At 38.4% G+C, this 22,127-nt stretch overlaps 1 long non-coding RNA gene across 3 annotated transcripts in view; it reads left to right on the top strand.

Annotated features, from left to right (window-relative positions):
* Positions 1-22,127, top strand: part of LOC113602345 (uncharacterized) — a 276,948-nt gene that overhangs the window by 240,465 nt on the left and 14,356 nt on the right. For all 3 annotated transcript variants that reach the window (XR_008291829.1, XR_008291828.1, XR_008291827.1), the window contains 3 exons: positions 8,898-9,121; positions 21,117-21,332; positions 21,481-21,598. This is a non-coding gene — a long non-coding RNA (uncharacterized LOC113602345). The remainder of the gene's footprint in view (positions 1-8,897; positions 9,122-21,116; positions 21,333-21,480; positions 21,599-22,127) is intronic.

Here is a 22,127-nt window from a genome sequence, read left to right as displayed (position 1 = left end):
AGTAAAGTCCCTATTTTAGCATTTCATGAATCTGATCATTACATAATCTCAGAAAGTTACATTAGGCTCTTCTCTCTTGTCTTTTATTTGTTATTGAATTTGCTAATGAACGGGCCTAAATGAGCTTTGTGAGGTTTTATAAAAGGGAGACAATACTTCATTTCTTCTTTTAATTTTTATTCTATTGCCTTTCTCTGTCTTTTTCCGTCTGTCTGTCTGTCTGTCTCTCTCAGCCACAAGGAGTTGTCGGGTGTTACTAAAATTCTTTAATACAGTGGTGAAATGCTTTGCTCATGAGAAGCAAAGGCTTAGTAATTCAACAGGACAAATGGGATCATCTGAGTTTTATAACATAGTTTCAGCTTCAGATACTACATCAAAATCCACCTGTCTATTTAAACTCAGCCATTTTAATTTTAATTCCCTTGTTACTTTGTCATTGAACTATTTTGGCTTTAAACCAAGTGAAAAATACATTTTTAAAAGGAGAATTATAGGGGCACCTGGGTGGCTCAGTTCATCTAACTCTTGATTTTGGCTCAGGTCATGATCTCATGGTTCGCTGACAACACAGAGCCTGCCTGGGATTCTTTCTCTCTCTGCTCCTCCCCCACTCTCTCTCTCTTTGTCTCTCTCTCTCCCTCAAAACATATAAGTAACCCCCCCCAAAACAGAATTAGAATGATAAGGTTTTCTCTAATTAAATATATATATATAAATTCAGTTCTGTAGTTGAAAAGCTATAATAATTTTCATTTTTGATTGACTTAATATTTTTGTCATTAATATAGGAAACAGTAGGGGCACCTGGGTGGCTCAGTTGGTTGGGCATCTGACTTCAGCTCAGGTCATGATCTTGTGGTTTGTGAGTTCGAGCCCCACGTCAGGCTCAGACCCTGGAGCCTGCTTGGGATTCTGTGTCTCCTTCTCTCTCTGCCCCTTCCCCACTTGTGGTCTGTCTCTCTCTATCAAAAGTAAATAAATGTAAAAAAAATTTTTTTTTAATATATAGGAAACAGTAGTCAATCTAGACAAAAGTGAAGAACATTTTATTTTCATGGTGAAATGTCAACACAATATTAAGAGGTTCTTAGATTATAGGCATGCCAAAATTTCGACCTTTCATTAAATAACTTACAAACTGATTTTGTAACAAATTTTTAAATTGATTTTGAAGTCCGTGATTAAATTATGGTTTTCTAGAACAAGTGTAAAGAATTGTTACCCTATTCCCTTCTCTTTCTGACTTCCTTTCCCATCTTAAAAGAATTGAAGCTAAGAAAATGCATTTTTATACAAAGTTAATAGATGCTTGTTAACAAAAGTCCAGGAGTTCGGAAAAGTACAACAGAAAATTTTGCCCCATCCCCATCCCCACCACCTTCAAATCACTCTAGTTACTCTTCTACGAATACCACTTTGTACATCTCCTAATAGAGAGATCAATAGGTAATAGAGTAAAAAGTATGGTCATACTGGGGCACCTGGGTGGCTCAGTTGTTTAAGCATCCAACTTTGGCTCAGGTCATGATCTCACGTTCCTGAGTTCAAGCCCCACATCGGGCTCTGTGCTGACAGCCCAGAGCCTGGAGCCTGCTTCAAATTCTGTGCCTCCCTCTCTCTCTGCCCCTCCCCCACTGATGCTCTGTCTCTCTCTTTCAAAAATAATTAAACATTAAAAAAAAACCCTCAAGGAGGAAAGTAATCATTTGAAGAAAGAAAAGTATGATCATGCTATATATACTATTTAAAATGAAATGAATTCTAGAATTTAAAGAAAGAAAAATAAATTGAAGTAAAACTGAAATAAGTTTCCCCAAGAGATACTCAATATTTTAAAATTTATTACATTTTAGGGGCACCTGGGTGGCTCAGTCGGTTTGGTGTCTGACTCTTGATTTCAGCTCACCTCATGATCTCATGGTTTATGGAGTTGGGCCCCACGGGGATCTCTGTGATGACAGTGCAGAGCGTGTTCTTTCTATCCCTTTCTCTCTGCCCCTCCCCTGCTCACGCATGCGTGCACACGTGATCTCTCTATCAAAATAAACTAATTTTTAAAAATGAAGAATAATTTATTACACTTTAATATTTAAAGGATTTATAAAAAGTTACATGTCCTGATGCATAGGGGCACTTGTACCCCAATGTTTATAGCAGCACTCTCAACAATAGCCAAATTGTGGAAAGAGCCTAAATGTCCATCAACTGATGAATGGATAAAGAAATTGTGGTTTATATACACAATGGAATACTACGTGGCAATGAGAAAGAATGGAATATGGCCTTTTGTAGCAACGTGGATGGAACTGGAGAGTGTGATGCTAAGTGAGATAAGCCATACAGAGAAAGACAGATACCATATGGTTTCACTCTTATGTGGATCTTGAGAAACTTAACAGAAACCCATGGGGGAGGGGAAGGAAAAAAAAAAAAAGAGGTTAGAGTGGGAGAGAGCCAAAGCATAAGAGACTGTTAAAAACTGAGAACAAACTGAGGGTTGATGGGGGTGGGAGGGAGGGGGGGGGTGGGTGATGGGTATTGAGGAGGGCACCTTTTGGGATGAGCACTGGGTGTTGTATGGAAACCAATTTGACAATAAATTTCATATATTGAAAAAAAAAGTTACATTTCTACTTTAAATAGTATCTATTTTCATTTCGGTTGGAAACCATAATTCCCATAATTCTGGATTTAAATTGATTCACTATTTACTGAAGTTTTTTTTTTTAATGTTTATTTATTTATTTATTTTTGAGAGAGAGAGAGAGAGAGAGAGAGAGAGAGACAAAGAGACAAAGAGCATGAATGGGGGAGGGACAGAAAGAGAGACACACAGAATACAAAGCAGGCTTGAACCCATGAACTGTGAGATTATGACCTGAGCTGAAGTCCGATGCTTAACTGACTGAGCCACCCAGGCGCCCCTTTACTGCCGTGTTTTTTTTTACCATGTTTTTTACCATGTTTTTTACCATGTTTTCTCCATATCTGAGTTTTTATTATGTTTCATCTCATGTCTGCCTGGTATTCATTCTACTCAGGAATGGTTTGGTCTTTAAGTTGTTAACAAACTTGCCAACTAGATGGATATGTCTGTTGCTTTTCGTTTGAGAACACTATTGGATCACTCTCTTGAAACTTTGTAGATATTGTTCACTGTCTTCAGGAATTGAATGTTGCTTTGGAGACACCTGTAGCCAATACCATTTTTACCTCTTGTACACGATTTGCCTTTCTTGTCACGTGCTCATATTTATTTTCCGGATTGTCAAAGTACAGCAACTTTGACAAGATGTGTCAGAGGATTCTGTCTGCATTTTTAAAAGAATGTGCCCTTTTGATTTGTACTACTACTATTCCTTATGTGACTTTCATCTTTATAATGGGTAAATTTTCTCTTATGTTTTCTCTGTTGTGTCAGCTCATTTTTTTTCTCCAACCACTATCATACAGTTTTTTCTTTGAATCCTATATCTACCCTTTGAGATGGATCTTTTCAGGAGTTATCAGAATGTTCCCAATTTCTTTGAGACCTAACAAGGTAAATGCTCTTGTGATATGAGCATAGCTGCTGCAGTAGTTGGTAGGTTTGAGATGGTAAAACTTCCCTGTTTTACCGGAGATGAAGAGTTTTTCTCTTCTATTTTTTCTTTTTCATTGTTCACAGTGGGTTTTAGGAAAGGGGAATGGAATTTCAACAATGCCGTTGCTCATCCATCTTTGGCCTAAAAGCTTACAACAGAAGTTTAAATTCAAAATTTTATGCCACTTCATTGCTATGAAGCCCTTCCATCATTGGAGGGCTTCCTTTTCCCAGGAATAAGCAAATTCTTAGAACAATCTAGATTGCAGGAACTAAGACACAGGATTATTTTTCCAGTTCTTCTAAACACCTTCACTCCAGACAAGTGGAGGGTAGAGTCGCTTGCTCCCTAATACCGAAAGTATGACTGCAGGATAAGACTCCATAGCTATTGTTAGAAAGGTGGGTGTTTTGTTTTGTTTTGTTTTGGGGTTTTTTTGCCCACAAAGAATTGAAACATGGAGTGTTAGAGTCAGTAGCTTGACTGCATTTGAAAGACTGGGCTGGTTTGGGCCACTTTGCCCCTTGGATAACTTTTTACTGTACAGAGGGTCGAGATAGGAGTATATCACTTCGGACGTTCTCTTCCTGTTTGAAGGGAAAACAGTAGCCGAACACCTTGCCAGAGCTTTTACCAGCCATAGAATAAAGTCTAGCTGGAAATACTGACCAGCTTACAAGGAAAGCTCTCCTTTTATTTTTCCAATTGGTCAGGGTCTTCCTCAAGGATTGAATTCTTTATATTTCTCCATTCTGTGTTTCTTCTTCTTTTTCATGCAGTATCACGAAACGAAGTTGCCACACATCTTCTCTCTGCCGTCAGTCAGAAATAGTTTCTTGACCAAATGTACCACCGGTATGAATCCCACCCCTCCATTTTTGGCAAGCATCTATATTTGTACTGAACTTATATAAGATAGATTTTGTTTGACAATCAAAGCCCAAGAGGCATATTCATCAGGTGATTTATCAGTATAAGACATGCTACTAATCATTATGTCTTAGTAGCAGTGCCAATGGCTTACAGTTTTACTCTCCTTCACCATATTTCCTTCTGTCTCCTACACTATCAATAACAGTACATAACTCTTAATTTATCCCCGCATGCAGTCAGCTCTGAGATAAAAAAATAAAAGAAATAGTAGTCCCCTAGATAAATAAGCACTTTAGATTTAAAGACAAAAGCAAAGTATGACTTATTTAAAGTGCAAGAAGATGAGAAAGTTTGGAAAATAGTTATTCCAGAAGACATTGAAATAAAAATCCACAAAACTTTTGATATGTCAAATCTCTCTCTAGCAATAAATACTATAGAAACTTGCACAAGTGAGTATATATAAATAAAGGTATTAATTGCAATTTATTTTGGTGGCAAGTGGAAATAACAAATACCTATCCATTTGGGAATGATTATAAACTACGATATATTCTAAAGAAAGGGCATAGCTATTAAATAGTATGAAGTAGATCTCCATGTAGGAAAGTGAAAAATATCCATGAGGCAGTGTTGATTTTTTTTTAAAGCAAGTTGCAAACAGTAAGTAGAAACATAATCTCATTTTTTATAATTCATGCTTCATACTCAGGAAGGTGTCTATGGTTTTAAATTATTCAAGAAGGATGAAGATGTTTTATAAATGTAAAAGATTCTTAAAATTCATTGTGGGTTTAATGGTTTGAGCATTTCTTCAACTGCCAATGTACATGCACAGATTCTGAAGGTTACTCTAATGGTGGTTATCCTAGGGAAGTGGGAGATTGGGGAAGAGAGATAGGAGACGTGATTTTTACTTTTAAAACTCTAGTCATCAAATGCATGTAATTAATAAGGAATACTATGTAAAAAGCAATCATCTCTGAGCAGAGCTACGCTACTTCCTCCATTGATGACCCATTCATCAATCTCTTCCAACATCACATCTAACTTACAAAAACATGTAAGACAAATACATAGTACGATGTAGGATAGATGTTAGTAAAATGCAGTTCAGCTTCCCAAATTAGACGTATGAGTTTGGCGAATTATACAAGAAACATTGTATTTGAATTCTTTGTAGTTACCTTCCACATGGTCGATAGAGATAAGTCGGACATGTGAGATAACTATATTAATGGTAGAAATGACTTAGCTTTTGTCTGGTCCCAGAAGAGGTGATGTTATCCATATCAGTTAGAGTCTATCAACATGGTTTAATGACGCTGCATTAAACCATTTCCATAAAGAGCAGCTGTTTCTTCCAATCTGTCTCTCCCTTGTTGTCCCTAAATATGTGTTCATACACTCATTGGTCTTTGTGTTTTGATATCATATAAGGTGGACAAAGGTGTTGCATAAATATGAAAGATTATTTTCAAAGGTGGTTTTTAAGGCTTACTATTTTAAACATGATTTAAACTGTAGATGCTTAGAGTTTTCAGTGGCTTAATGCAATAAAACCCACCTGTTATTTTTGGCTGCTTTATTTAGACCATCTGCTTCACAAAGAATGAAAAGCTCAACTGTGGATGGAGAATTGTCTACTCCTCATGTGTCAATAATTTATTTATTCTCTCTATCCAAGCCTTCAGGTCATTGCAATAGTGTTTATTCATTTTCTAACACAATGGAAGCCAATATTTGGTGTTTGGCTCTATTAAAAATCATCACAGGAAATTGTATTTTTTGTTAATTCATAGTTTCATATTTTCCCCTATGTTAAAATCGCTTGCTGGTGTCCTTTATTTTAAAGACCCTGAGTCTCTCTTCCTTCTGTGGCAGGTAGAATATCTGCTGAAGAGATATTTTTGGTGATGGTGAATGAATAATATATCATTCACAGTTCAGGTAGCTATGTGAGCATAGTCTTCCTCCTAAATCATGAAGTCATGTCAACTACAGACAAGAATTATAAAAGTCAGGCATTTGGTCACCAACTGCTTCCATTTGAATGGAATGGTTTTATAGTCCTCATCCTCAGTTTATTGCAACATAGACCACTGGAGGTTACTTTGACTTTTCTCCTTCATTTGATTATTATGCCTTTATTCTCTCTAAAGTTCACCGCCACATCTTTGACCATCTGTAATAATAATAATAATAATAATAATAATAGAAATAGCAACAACAATAACAGCTTGTATTTATTGAGAGTTTGTGAGGTTTTTTTTTTAAGTTTATGTATTTATTTTGAGAGAGAGCGAGAGAGCAGGGTAGGGACAGAGAGAGAGGAAGAGAAAGAATACAAACAGGCTTTGCGCTGTCAGCACAGAGCTCAAGGCAAGGCTCAGTCTCACAAACCATGAGATCGTGACCTGAGCCAAAATCAAGAGTTTGGACACTTATCTGACTGGGCCACCCAGATACCTCCAGTGGTTACTAGGTTCTAAATGCTATACTAAGCACACTTCAAATCTACTACTCTTTATTCAGCTCCTCTTTTTCCTCATTTTAGGCTTTCTCCAAAACTTACTCAAGGTTTTTTTTCCTTCTGCTTACTCAGTTATTTCCTCAATGAGAACACTTCCCATATGGTTCAAAATACCACCTCTTTGTGGGCGGTGTCTAACTGCATCTCCAGCCTGTCTTAGTTCATTCTGGCAGCGATAATAAAATAGCATAAACTAGATGGCTTATAAATAACAAATTTATTTCTCATAGTTCTGGAGCTGGAAAGTCCAAGATCATGGTGCAGGAGAGGACCTGCCTTCTCCTTGATGGCCATCTAACCTCACATGGCAAAATGGGTGAGGGAGGTCTCATTTGGACTTTTTATGAGGTCACTAACTCCATTTGTGAGGATTCGGCTCTCATGAGCTTATCCTCTATCAAAGGCCTCAACTCAAAAGTACCATCACATTAGGGATTAGAATTTCAACATTTGAGTTTGGGGAGAATACAAACATTCAGACCCTATTATAGCCACAAAACTTAAATCTACCTTCCAGTTTCCAGCTGCCTCTAGGATATTTTAGGGTTAATTAAGTGGAACAAGGAGCAAATATCCCTTGAGTGCCTACTAATTGCCTGGTACTTAGTCAATGTTTTACATGTTATTTTGTTTAAGCCTCCACATAAACAATTTTAATCTCATTTTAGATTTGGGGAAAGTTAGGAACAAGTAGTTTAATAATTTTCCTGAGATGACACTGTTGATAAGAAGCAAAATGGAATAAAAACTCAAGTGCAATTCTAAAACCTATAACTTTATAGTAATTTATGTGGTAAGTTTAGGCTGTAATACTTTCTCCATATCATTGACTGGCACTTGAGATTATCACCCACGTATCACCAAAGTTTCCTTTCAGTGTTTCTCAGTTTATCTCCTACTCACCTCCCTGCCATGACTCTCACTCAAGTCCTCAGTACCTCAACTTGAGATCACTCTGGTTATCTCCCTCCCCACTTTTCATTTCCAACTCATGCTGCACATAACTACCCAATTTATTTTCCTGTGGCCCTGCTCTCCTACTGTCATTTCTTGGCAAAAGAATCTATCACCTCACCCATGATCTATCTGTCAAGGTCAAATGATAGATTCCGAGTTTTCCTTCAACTTCCTCTAAACTACATTCCAAGATGATCCTTATTTATTAATTCATTTCACTCACAACAGTCAGTTCACTGGGCTCTTCACTAGCGTTGCTCTTTGTCATTCCTTTTCTACTTCCAGAAATCTTTCCTCCTCTTCTTAGCCAGTGTGATCTTACCCTGGGTCAAAGTTCCCAACAAAGTTCTTTTTTTTCCAGGGAAGCCATCTTGTCTGCCTACAGCCCACTAACGTCTTTTCTTCTCACAGTTCCTGCAGTTTTTCAGTGTGCTTCCCACCTTTATCTAGTGCCTCTTATTTGAGCCTCCAATATTAGACAGTAAACTGATGAGGATGGGGGCCCTCTGTTCTACATTTTGGAACTTGGCATATGAAGTTGGCACATTGTATGTGTGCAATTCCTTCTTTTAGGTTAGTTGACTGCCATAAACTGTGTAGTTTGAAGTGACAATCATTCTGTCACATAAAGCTTGTACCTTCCTGATAACCTTTATCACAGTCTGTTTTTCCTACAGATGTTTGGAATTTCCCACCTTTGATATTATATATGTCTAATAGGAAACAACAAACAATATTTGTTCAGCTCTTACATATGTTTCCTATCTGATACCATCTCTCATGCAAAAAAGGTAATGATACTTACATGCTGCCATCCTTTAGAACCTATCTATGGTAACTTTTACAATGCAATGTCTATCATTTAAAGGGAGATAATAAGATGATATAAACCATACTATGTCACCAGGTTTCTTATCAATAGTCATGATTCTCTCTTCTTTCCAAAGGCATGCTTACGAAGTATTAGATGAAAAATTTGAAAAGTCCCGTCTGTCCTTGGAATGTAATCTCTTATGAAGCAGCCTGGAAAAATGCTGAAGAGCAAAAGAGTACGTTTTATTCTGAGTTCTTTTGAGGCTGAAGCTAACATTTGAACTATCTCCAAGATTGTGATCTCTGCAGAGATATTTATTGCACCTTGATGAAGATGAATGGTGTGACAATAAATAAGGTAAGTGGCTGGGAATTCAAAGCTCAGATATCCTGGTGACTCTTGAGATACAAGCCAGGTACCTCAACTTTCTGTAATATGAGAACAAAGGACAGTACCTCTGATGAGAGTTAGCTTCTTAGCAAGGGAATACATTGTGTTCAGAAAGCACTGGTTTACCTTTCCAGTATTTTAAAATACATTGGCATCATTAGTGCAGGGCCATTTAAAGGTCTATAGAATTCCAATAGAAAAACCAATGATCAGTATAGTGTAACACTAAGGTCACACACACATACACACACACACACACACAATGGTCAGCTAATTCCTAGTGATTTACTATGTGATTTCCAATGGGGCATCTACTGAAGGAGTGATTAAGTAGAATTCAAAACTGTCAACAACTCCTCTGCTTTGTTTGTACATTAAAAATAAATCTATATTTTTGGTATGGATATAATCTAAATTGCATGATTATGTGGAAATGATAATACAAATTATATCCCTGAATAGAAAATGTTACCAATTTTGGTATTTTATCTTGTTTAATCCACTGACCAATTCTGTGATGGTAGTATTTGTATCCTAACTTCACAGATGAGTATATTAAACCTTAGATTAAATAACTCGCCAAAGGTCAAAGTTAGTAAGAAGTAGAGGTAGGATTCAAGTAAGTCTGAAAGTGAATTCACTTTCCTCACTCTCTTATTCAGGATTTTGAGAAATCCTGGAGTAAATAAATACATTTCACATTGTTTAGAACAAGCTCCGCCATAGTTATTTGACCAGTAAACATGTTTTCAATGGGAAACTTTCTAAAACCCAAGACACTAATGTTCTACAGCATATACTTTGGGGAATCCTGCACTAGGAAGATGAGGAGTTTGGCAGGGAGATCAGATCTCACACAAGTGAAAAGAGCTGCCCAGGTAGCTGGTTATAATCCAATGTATGGCCAGAGTGCATGCATTGGTGCTGTGGATTCAAAAGAGGGGAAAATCCCTCTTGGCTTCGAAAATCAGAGATGCACATGGCCATCTGTCTCAAAACCCTGAAGGAATGATCAACAAAGCTGACAAATCAGTTGTTGGTCTCACTCAGGATTCTGATCAAATCAAGCAAGAGAAATCATGGAGGACCCCTTGCTTCTCCAAGGTTGTTCTAGATCTAAAGAAGATTCTCCCATTAATTCTCTCAACACTAAGTATTTGCAAAAGTAGGCAATGGCCCTGTACCTCCACTAGCTTGAAACCACTGCTCTGAATAATCTCTCCTGAATAAACCACACCACCCAGTTGGAATCTGCTTATTTCTACTGAAGCCTGTGAATCTGAAGAGGCCAAGAGGTTTCCATGCAGACAATTTGATGCAGTCATTTAGATGAAACAGTTGTTTTTGTTTGGCCTTAAAAATTAGCTCTTGGACTTTAAGCTTTTTAGGATGAAAAATGAGAGTTTCTCCTCCCCTTTTTGACCCCATCCTTCTTCTTACCTATGTGTATGTGGAGTAAGAAGTGGGAAGAAGTTTGGAGATTAGATAAGGTTTGATTTCAAATATTATTGCTGCTTTAAAATAATTACTTTGTATTTTGATGCAGCTACATGACAAATATCCTTCAAGTCAAAATTCTCTTGAGGAAAAAGGTGAGCCAAAAAAATACGACCTCTTTTGAGACGATGACTATGTCTTATTTATTTTGTGTTCCAAGGATCTAGTACAGTATTTCACATTAAATAAGAGCAATGAGGAAAATCGCCACCACACTCAGTCCAATCAAACCCTAGCTATGAAACCTAACCATGGCTAAAGACTATGAAAAGGGGAAAGAGAAGCTTCCAGTCCCCGCTGTATCCCTCTGACTGTACTGTCCCCTTCGTGCACTCCTCACTCTTTGTGCTGTCAACAATCTCCTGGCCTCTGGGGGCGCCATTTCTTCCAGTGCATCTTTTTTTGTAGCAAAATTGAAAAGAGGTTGGATAGTTAAAGAAGACTTTTACTTAAAGTCTTATTGATAAGAATGTGGGAAGAAACCCAAAGATAAATATATAACTAGATAGAAAATATTCATTTTTATCTTGGGAACACCTGCAGAGATTCTTTTTGCCTATGTTCTTAACCTGCATTCATCTTCCCTTACCATGACAAGTTAAAAACCTCAATTCTAGATTCCTTATGACCCAAAAAAAAAAAGAAATTAAAGTTTTTCTTCTCAACAAGAGCTGCTTTAACACATTTTTTTACAGCAGTGGGTAATACCATTTCATTGCTCAAAGACCCTAAAGAGTATGCTGTAAATATGCTCAATACAGGGAGTTGGCTGAGTCATAAATACCCTTCGGTTAGACCACAAAAACTTAGCTGAAGACAATGCATTTGACCTGGAGTTCGGTTTCTCAGGAATGTTGGCTCCTGGCCTGCCTGTAGCAAATGTGTCCACCTGAGCATTTCTACCTCACTGCAATATTCTGTCACCACTCCTCAAAGTAGCTCACTACTGTGGGGTTAGCAGATTCTGAATTTGAGGATGTTTCAACAACATGTATGACTCTCTAGGGGTTGTTTGTAAAGCTGATTTAGCAGGAGGTGTCAATCAACAATTTATGGGAAGATTTTTCTGTCTCCTATACCTGATCATTCAAAAGAAATACTTGCTTTGGGGTTATAGTTCCCATAAATCTAGTGTACAAGAATATTGTACTTTTACAAGGGGCCATGTAGTAAATAATAGCTAGGAATATTTCAATTAACTCTTCTATACTATTCATTCTTTCTCATGTTAAAAAGAATGTTTTTAAATAATTCTAGCCCTTCAATCTATGACTTCAATTTTTTATAAAAAATAACTTTGTAAAAAATGTATACATACAATGAGGATTTTTTTCTGCAATATATTTTACATATATACAATTATATAAAGAGTTAAAATATACCATAACTTCCTTTTTGGAATACTGATAGGTGTGCTATATTTAATTACAAATAGATCTTTAATGTTCAAAAATATCTTTTTGTAAGCTTTGAGAAGGATTTGAGGGAACAAAGGGATTCAGCTTCTTGGGTGAAGAAGTGAGACTCTTTCATGGAGGAGGCTCATTGACAGAAGGTAGAAAATTGTTCAGTAATTCTGCCAAGGTCAGTGTCAGCTTCAGTTACTGACTACATATTTTACAGTAAACACTGCTGAAATCACAGTTGCTCGTGATGGTTAAATTATCCCCTCTCCTGGTTCACTTGGTAGAGATAACATGAGAGAAGGTTATGTGTGTCCTCTGGTTCATTTTCATTTGCTCTCTCTCATGCACTTTATTTATTTCCTCTTCGGGTTTTATTGGAAAACTGAGTCTGTTGAAAGTGTATTTGTGAGCTACAATGAAGTCCCAAACTCCATCTAGCTCCCGCCTCATTCAGGTTTCTCTCACTCACCCAACTTTTGGGTAGGGATGTTCCTTCCTGGGATATACCTCTGGGCCAATTCTCTCACCATTTGTTTTATATTTTTTCATTTAGCCTGCATGTAACACAAACAGCTTTTTGGTGGGTGCAGATGTTCTCAGGCTTTCATAGGTCCACTATCTGATCCTGAGCAGTCCTGGAGGACTCGATGAGCCTTGCCAGGCCATTTCTCTTTCCAGGATCCAGTTCCCTGAGGCTTGAGAGGCGAGGAAGTCTTCCCTGTTTATATAAGCATCCCACACTGAAGAGTTATAAATCAAGTGTTTCTTTAGAGTTATAAATCAAGTGTTTCTTTACAGGTTACTTTTGATTCCCTGGTGAAAGTCAAGGGTCACAGTGCTCCTGGTGGGTCAGGGAAGAGGGGGGCTGATTGCTGAACGGCAGGTTGATTCATGTGATGGGACAAGTAATTGCTAGAGAAAGGGAGTGGATATTGGCTATGCCTCTCTCCTCCTTGGTAATTCCTAAGAAATATGTGTGTCCCAAGCTACTTAGTATCTGGCCAGGTCGTATTTCAGTGATGGCTAATCACCAACCTATTTTGAAGACTTCTGTATTCTTTAATCACTGGTTTAGCAGGCAGCTCTTTTATCACTGGTTTTCTCTGGTTTTCTAATCTCTCCTCTGAGTCAGGTATCTGGGCATATTTTTGCAGAGACTACAGGTCCCTGCAGTAACAGAGTCTGGCCCTTCACACTCATCTCCTTTCTTTTTTGCTCCTTTGTTTAGTTAAAAAATCTTCATTTCTCTCTATGGATTCTTGATCTCCAAGACATTGCTTTCAGTGGCGATCTAGGGTAATAATGAGGTCCCTCTACTACCATGTCAGTAGTTCTAGGACACTGTAGCTCACCACTAGGGATTCTGTTTGTAGGCTGATCCCTACCAGGTAAGATCATTGTGGTCTCTCTATATATGGTTAACACTCCACCCTGACCACTGATGCTTTTTTGTGTTAGCCTATGGAAGGGCATTTTCTCAGCTTGAAAATGTCACAACGGCCACTAGAGTGGTGGTTGATAAAAATGTGGCTCCAATAACTATGGGTACAAGTTCAAGTCAAATGCCTGATTAGAATATAGGAAGCTTGGCTTGTCTATGAACAGCTTAACATTCATTTTGCAGCTGCATTACTACTGCACTCTCTTAGTTTTCCATCACCCATTAAATATTACTTTGCCTATGTGGATCACAGAAGGATCAATATCTTATGAAAAGATTAACAAAGGGAAAAATACAAATTCTTTGTATATATAGATCACAGAAAGATTGACATTTTGTGTGGAGAATACCACAGAAAACACATACAGCAGGGAGTTTTTCATCACATACGTATAGAAAAAGAGAAAGTGATCAATAAGGCTATGTAGTTACTGACCTGTGAACACTTGGCTAAAGAGAATGCTCCTCTGATAAATCCAGAAAAAGAGCCAAATGCCACAAATAAGAGAACGAACAAAATAACCTATCTAGTTTTATCTGTGCATCTGAGGAGCTCAGAGGTGAGTGGGGACCGTAGATGTCCTAGCAGCTGCCCTCCCTGTGATGTCTGCCTACCTGTTCATGCTTTCAGGCAGTCCTCCTGGCAACAGAGAATCAGTCTGCAGCTCCAGGATCCCCAGCTATTTTACAAACAGCTGAGAAGTGCTGCCACCATCAGGAATAGTGAAAATTCAGCCGTGGGTTGGGGGGATGGGGGATTCCAAGGAGTGGCCATGACCTCGAGCTCATTATAGTGGGCAGTTCTTCTGGCCAACCTCACGAGTTCTCTTTCTCTCTCAGAGAGGGTTACAAAAGCTTTGTTCCCTGGTAACCAGAGTATTTCTCCTCCGCCACGTCTCCACTAAAACCTATTTTCATCATGCAGCTCAGGATTGCCTTGAACTTGGTGGAGTACATGAGAAGTGTATAAAATGTTACCTGCTTACGTTCTATAATGGACTCAATATAAATGAAAAGATATTTTTACCTAGAAGGAACTTACAATCTATTCCGTTGTCATATGTTTATTTTAGCTATTGTCCCTTGGAGTTATTAGTGATTGACTCTTCTGTGTGTTTGCATTTTTGTCATAGTGGGAGGGGTTTGTTTCAGAAGCTTGATGAGTCTTGCCGGTGCTGCTGGGTGCTGCTGACTAGGAGGTGGGATTTGGAAATGCACAAAATGACTACGTTCTGAGGTGGCCCTGAGCAGAACAAAAAACTTGTAACCCAAAATCAATCCTTGAAGGTTTTCTAAAGGCAGTAAGTTCTGAATAAGGTTTTGGAAAAAGATAATTTATGCTCTTGCTTTAAGGCACAGCCCACTACAATGTGCAGGAGACCAATTCAGACACTATTAGGCAAAAATTGAATAGAAATAGGTAAACAAGAGTTTTCAATCTTAGTCTTAAAGATGATTTTCAAATGTTTTTAAATTATTGGTTATATTAGAATAAAACAGAATGAGCTCTTGGTAGGAATGTATAAGCTGCAAATTAAAAGACAGGAAAGATCTGAAATTGGCAATGTCTTCCTTTTGATTAAATACCTGCTTTATGTTTTTGAAAGAGGAAGAATAATGTAATATTTGATTTAATGCAAATGATTTCTTTCTTTGAAATGTAACTAGCACTTGATATGGAATACACATTTGCAATGAGAGAGAAAATAGCATGATGTGGTGGTTCAGAACAAGTAAAAGTAGATTTCTATCAAACTGTATTATAATGTAATCTGACATATCCAAGCCAAGTCTTTTACACAGGAGAAAATGGGTGGGTGTTGGGACAGTATAAAATTCTTATCCTAGATAATAATACTGTGTAAGTTATAAAAAAGATACCCAGTCTACCAGAAACACTAAATATGCAAGAGAACCATCATTGAATAACTGATAAAAGATGAAGTTTGTCTTTAAACCAAGAAGCTCTATATACCAAGGACGGACTCAAACTATAGCACAATTCTAATCTCAACTTTTAATTTTCCTATTCAGTGTGATCTAGAATTTGTTATGAAATGTTGCAGTAACCATTCACTGCATTCAGAATAAAATCCAAAGTCCTTCAAAAAATTTTCCAATATATTCCTTATATAAACATTCAGCTTAATCTTCCATTAAAACCAGTAAGACCCCAAAGCTTCCATTAGACAGGCTGGCTTCACATCCTATGAACTGAACTCTATGTCCCACATCCAGGCCTTGGTTTGTTGGTTTGGTCGGCTCGGCCAGCTTCACCCCTGTCTTCCATGTCTTCCTCTTAAAAGTTTCCCCTTCATTTCTGGCCCAATTCAAACACCCACTGGTCTAAATAGCCTTTGCACGACTTCTCATTTAGAAGAAAGTTCGCTTTTTCTCGTATTCCCCTAAGTGGATTGTTAGCTACTCTGGCACCAAACGCATCCAGTCAAACTCTAAGTGCTGTGGATTTTAAGGCAGAGAATGAGTGTTGGCACGCAGCAGGCATTCACTCAATATTTGTTGGCTGACTGGCTCAGTACTTTGCAAGTTATGCCTTCTTCCCCAAAACTGCCACCACTGACCCAGTCACATCCTGATCTTCTTTGAGCTAATCCCAAAACTAGAGTCCCCTAGCAGGTTATTCTCCCTTTAGTCATGCCCTCCTCCATTCAGCTGTCATAAAGATCTCTCTAAAAGTGCCATGCTATTTTTTTTTTAATGTTTATTTTTGACAGAGAGAGAGAGAGAGAGAGAGAGAGAGAGAAAGAGAGACAGAGCATGTGCGGAAGAGAGAGAGGGAGACACAGAATCCGAAACAGGCTCCAGGCTCTGAGCTGTCAGCACAGAGCCAGACATGGGGCTTGAACTCACAGACCACGAGATCATTACCTGAGCCGAAGTCGGCCGCTCAACCGACTGAGCCACCCAGGTGCCCCTAAAAGTGCCATGCTACTTTAAAAAGTACAATGCTCTCTCCCTCACTCAGAGGCTTTATATGACACACGAAGCCCCATGGTGGGTCCTCCTCCTCAGCAAATTGTCTAAAACCTTCCTATCAGATACTTTTTGTCCCAGCAACACTGGAGAGTTGCATCACAAGGGCTGAATCCCCAAAGGCCTCTGAAATTTAAAATTTAAGTTTTTATGTAATAAAAAATCTCTCACGTGAATAAATGTAAACTTGAGGGAGTGTATAGGAGCACATAAGGTTTGACAGTTGTGGTACATTTTCCCATTCATATTTTTCTACTCAGCAATGCCTCCACAATTGTTTCACAACAGACTTCCTGTTAAATTTACAGATAGTGGATTCGGGGACTTCTTTGTCACATTTTATTGCATTTAAGTCTTGTTTCAAAGTTTCAGATGTTCAAGCATTATTTCAGAACCGACCTGTAGCCTTAGTCCTAGCAGTGCTGTTTAATGAGGATTTCAATTCTATCATTCTATTCTTTCAATTCTATTATTCTTTCAATAGAATAGAATTTCAAGAAATTCTATTTCTTTCAATGCGATCATTCTATTATTATAGGAGATTATTTAAATTATAAAGTAGTGACTGCTAAGATTGGAGGGCAAAGGTCGCCGAAAGCCTTCACAGAAGTCTGAATGCAGGTAGACAACAGTGGTCACACATTGGAGAGGACACATGGCTGTTCACTAGCTGACGAGGCCCATGGCAGTAACAGAAACTGCTCCCTTCATATGCTGGCTTTTTCATATTATTTTCTTTGTATGCCACTCAAAGCTACCCCCCCGCCCAAAGTTTGCTCAAGCAATATTCTGAAGTTGTGTGGAATTCAGTGATAAGGGCACATCGCAAGCCACTGCCATTCTTTACAAGTTTGATCAAACCACCCTCTTTCCTGAACTGTGAGCACCCGCCTCTAAATCATTGATTTCATTTTCCTTTCCGGGAATCAAGTGTCAGTCCATGAACTTGCTCTTTGCTCTTTCTCTTTTCTCTTTCTTTAAAGACGTTCATATAAACCTTTTCAATTATACACTATAATTCCTCATTCCGTCCCAGCCCATACAGCTTCTTTATATTCTCTATAGCTGTCACCTCTGAACCTCTCTTTATGTTTTATAAAATCTAAGATGCTCTCTCTCAAACTTAAGGGTACATACAAACCATCCAGGGACTTGGGGGAGGGAACTCGATGAAACCTACAGATCACCAATATTCTGATTCAGTAGGTTTAGGGTAGGGTTCAGAAATTTTCATTTTAACAAACGTGGCGGAGATTCTGATGCTGGCCTCTGTGGTCCACAGACCTCCATCTGAGATGTGCTGCCTGACAGTGTTCTTGAACCGAGTCCACATTATCTCCTCTCCTTCCTCCTTGATCTACACTCCATAAAACTGCCTCCTCTGCCTGGTGCTATTCACTATTTACCTTTCATTGTTTTTCCCACTTACTCTCAATTCAGTCTGAAGTTGGAAATGTCTCTCAAAATATTTAATTTTGTTCGTCCCCTTCAGAATTTTCTCCATACTATCATCTGAAGGCCAACCACTGGTATTCTGAAAGTGACTTGATTAATATTTGTATTATGCTTTGCATGCCATCCCATTCTATAAACAAGTTGCTCATACCACACTCTAATTTTTCAGCTTTCCGGAAATGAATCTGAGGCAACCTCACGATCAGAAAAGATGGTAACTTCCAATTTACATGTCACAAATTTCAAGTTTTCCCGTGTGTAAATTGCCTGGTTTTTTTCAGGGCCATTTCTCTTCATTAAATGCATTCAGAACTATTAGTATGCACATACAAATCAGTGCCCTTCAATCCCAATAATTTTGCAGGCTGGTTGTAAATATTTGTCCTCAGAGAGTACACTGTCCCTGCTTATGCTCCTGCAATTGAAAATCCTGTCTATTCAACATCTTTATTGTTATACTAAGAAAAGTGGTCAAGTCTTTAAGGTTTTTGCTGTTGTTGTTGTTTATTGGAGGGAATGGAGCAGAGAATAAACAGGATGTGAGATTATGTTCTGAATCAATATCCTTGATCGTACATCATTTAACACAGATCTCAATCTTGCCTTCCTTTTCTCTTATAGATGACACTGGAATTTCAGCATATTTGGGGGCAGTCGTCACGATTTCCATATTAATTCTTCATTCTATTGGTTCTTCTGTCCCAAGGTTTTTTTTATTTTTACTGTTTATTTATTTTTGAGAGAGATAGAGAGAGAAGCAGAGAAAGAGGGAAACACAGAATCTGAATCAGGCTTCTGGCTCTGAGCTGTCAGCGGATAGCCCAATGCGGGTCTTGAACTCCCTAACCATGAGATCATGACTTGGGCCAAAAGCAGATGCTTAACGGTCTGAGCCACCCAGGCACCCCGTGTCCCAAGTTTTGTGACATATTCCTCAAATTTTTACTCCTTTTCATGACAGTGGTCATGCATAATTCCAAAGGAACAGAAAGCAGTCTTACACCCTTACCCTCTGAACTATAAACCCTGTTTCTGAATCCATTTTATTACTACCTAATAAAACTTCCTGACCCAGAGCATAGCTGAAGAGGGGAACTTTGAGAGACAGATACATTAGGAAATGTACAAGGCCCACATCACATGCATTGTTCAGTTTTTATATACATACGCTCTATGTGCCTAAGAACCATGTTGTTTAAATCAGTGACATTTAAGCCACCATTTGTGTTGCCTCCAGTAGTATCCACATCTGGAAAAGAATCCATCAAGTCTGAAAAAAATGTTTTACTGCTTTAGATAAAATACATATGTCTACACATTTGTATATTTCTCTACCATTATTGATCCATTTGACCTTCATACCAGCCTTGCTTGAATACCTGAGTAAGTTTGCTACCAGAATTGTTTTTTTAATGTAAGACTCTAGGGTTAAGTATTATGTAGTAGGTTTCAAAATCAAAATGTAAAATAAAAAAAGCCTCAGAGCTTTTTATTAAAGTTGACAAATACTAAGTAATCTTAATCCAGATTCAAGGAAGCGTTGTTGTTATCAAAGTAATCAAGGTGGGAATCTAGAGGGTGACAGTTTACATAAGTATGTGACTGGTTTGTGCATGTTCTGACTCTCATTTAAAAGTTGCCAGATATATCTAGCCCTCAGTTTGCTCTTCTGTAAAAGAAGAGAATTGAACTGATTGTCCGGCAGGTCTCAAATATGGCCATGACCAAATCACCTGAATGATTCTCAATCCCATTCCAATATTTTTGCTATGGGTTGAATCGTGTCCTTCACAAAAGGTATGTTAAAGTGACTGACAATGTGGCCTGATTTGAAAATAGGTTCATTGCTCATGTAATTAGGTAAGATGATGTCATACTGGCATATGGCGGGGCCCAATCCAATGTAACTGGTGTCCTTATCAAAAGAGCCACAGAGGCACACACATACAGGAAAATAGGCCATGTGGTACCTGAGGCAGAGTGGAGTGATGCCCCTGCAAGCTAAGGACTACAAGAGATGGCTGGTGACCACCAGACGTAGGGAAAGTCATGGAAAGATTTTTTTTCAATATATGAAGTTTATTGTCAAATTGGTTTCCATACAACACCCAGTGCTCAGCCCAAAAGGTGCCCTCCTCAATACCCATCACCCACCCTCCCCTCCCTCCCACCCCCCATCAATCCTCAGTTTGTTCTCAGTTTTTAAGAGTCTCTTATGCTTTGGTTGTCTTCTACTCTAACCTCTTTTTTTTTCCTTCCCCTCCCCCATGGGTTTCTGTTAAGTTTCTCAGGATCCACATAAGAGTGAAACCATGTGGTATCTGTCTTTCTCTGTATGGCTTATTTCACTTAGCATCACACTCTCCAGTTCCATCCATGCTGCTACAAAGGGCCATATTTCATTCTCTCATTGCCACGTTGTACTCCATTGTGTATATAAACCACAATTTCTTTATCATGGAAAGATTTCTTTATAAGATTCAGATCCAGCCTCCACAACTGTGAGACAGTAAACTTTCGCTCTTTTAAACTACTCTGTTTGTGGCACTTTGTTTTGGCAGCCCAAGGAAACTAGTATCATTACCAAAGATCTTTAAGAATAAACCAAGGGAATCTGTATTTTGAAAACCCCACCCTCCCTGGTGGTGATTCTCCTATGAGCAAGGTTTGGGGCACCGGATGGATGATCTCTGAGGTTCTGTTAACATCCCAGATTCTACAATGTGTGGATGCATATGTGTTGCAAACAGTAAAAAGAAAAGAACAAAAAGATATATATACATGTCAATGATGAAATAAGGTTGAGGACTACTAGCACTTCATAACAATACCAAAAGTTTCCCTCCTATTTATGATAATGAAGCCCTAAATGATGCTATTCTATTGCTGCTACCCCAAAAGTACAAGGCACTTGAAGGTCAATCCAATTTCATCTTGACAAACACATCTATTTGAACTTATTTGCTCTTGGAGATATGATGCTTATTCAGTTTTCAGTCAGTAAGTGTTGGGGTACTGTTTGTGATAGATTTGCCTCCTAATGGGTAATATATCTTCTGTGTGTGAACATCCAGTTCTTTTGCAATTGTCTGTGATGATTGATATTAAACTATCATTCCTTGGTCTGTGTCATCAAGTACAAACTTATCTTTCATATTGCCAACTCCAGACGCTTCTCTCTCCTGCCTGGGTCTGCCCTTGAGACACAAGAACGTGTGGCACACAGCACCGTGGGAGCATCAGGGATCCGCATCATGCCCGGAACTGACAGAGTGCCCTGAGTAATGGCGGCAACCTTCCAAAACACACTAGTGGGGCCTCCATCTATAGCCGTACCAGACAACAATGACCCCTAACTCCACAATACATCTTGTTCATCATTCCTGTAAGCTGTTCTTCTACATTTTTCTCTTTCTTTTGTGTCTTCACCGTGGACTACCAATGGAATCCTGTAGGAAATGCAATTCTCTGAGAAAAAAATTCAGAAGGAAGAAAAGAAAAGAAATACTCTTTAACATTTTTCTCTCCTGTAGTATATTACCAAACAGAATGGGATTGGAAATGCTGGTCAAAAGTAATGAGGCACCTGGGAAACAGAAAGAAAGCTTGTCCTTCACAGCCCTGTCCACTGAAGTGGTTTCAGTACACAGAGTGGGTACCACCTGACTTCTGTCTTCATTGTCATCGCGCGTGTGTGTGTGAGCATGTGTGTATTCATTTGTGATTGGCTTATTATCCCCAATTTGGCATGATCTCTTTATCCACTCCAATAGGAATGTCCACATGAGAGTTAATCATCATGGTTGTATAACTGTCCTTTCTCAATCTTTTGTCTCACAAATGAAGAAGATTGCTTACTTTTAGATGATTGCAGCAAATATATTATCTTCTATCTCTTCTATTGGAATTGACAAGATTAGCGTATTGGAGGCATCCGTTACAATATTAAAATGATTGGTTTATGTGTATACGACCACCAGAATATTGTAAGGTCTCTAAGATTAGGACTCATGTCTAAACCTATATTGGTATCCCATTCCTTAGCTTTGTACCTGGCACATACTAGGTACTATATACCTAGTGTGTACGTGTATGTACACGTATATATTTCCCTCCCCCCCCCCCCGAATTGTTTCCTGATAGGTGAGGCACTTCTGTCTTCTAGAGCGAAGGAGGAGCA

This window comes from Acinonyx jubatus, chromosome D3 (genome assembly GCF_027475565.1).
Source record: "Acinonyx jubatus isolate Ajub_Pintada_27869175 chromosome D3, VMU_Ajub_asm_v1.0, whole genome shotgun sequence".
Taxonomy (NCBI): domain Eukaryota; kingdom Metazoa; phylum Chordata; class Mammalia; order Carnivora; family Felidae; genus Acinonyx; species Acinonyx jubatus.
Note: the sequence above shows the minus strand (reverse complement) of the source record. Positions and strands in the feature narration are given on the sequence as shown.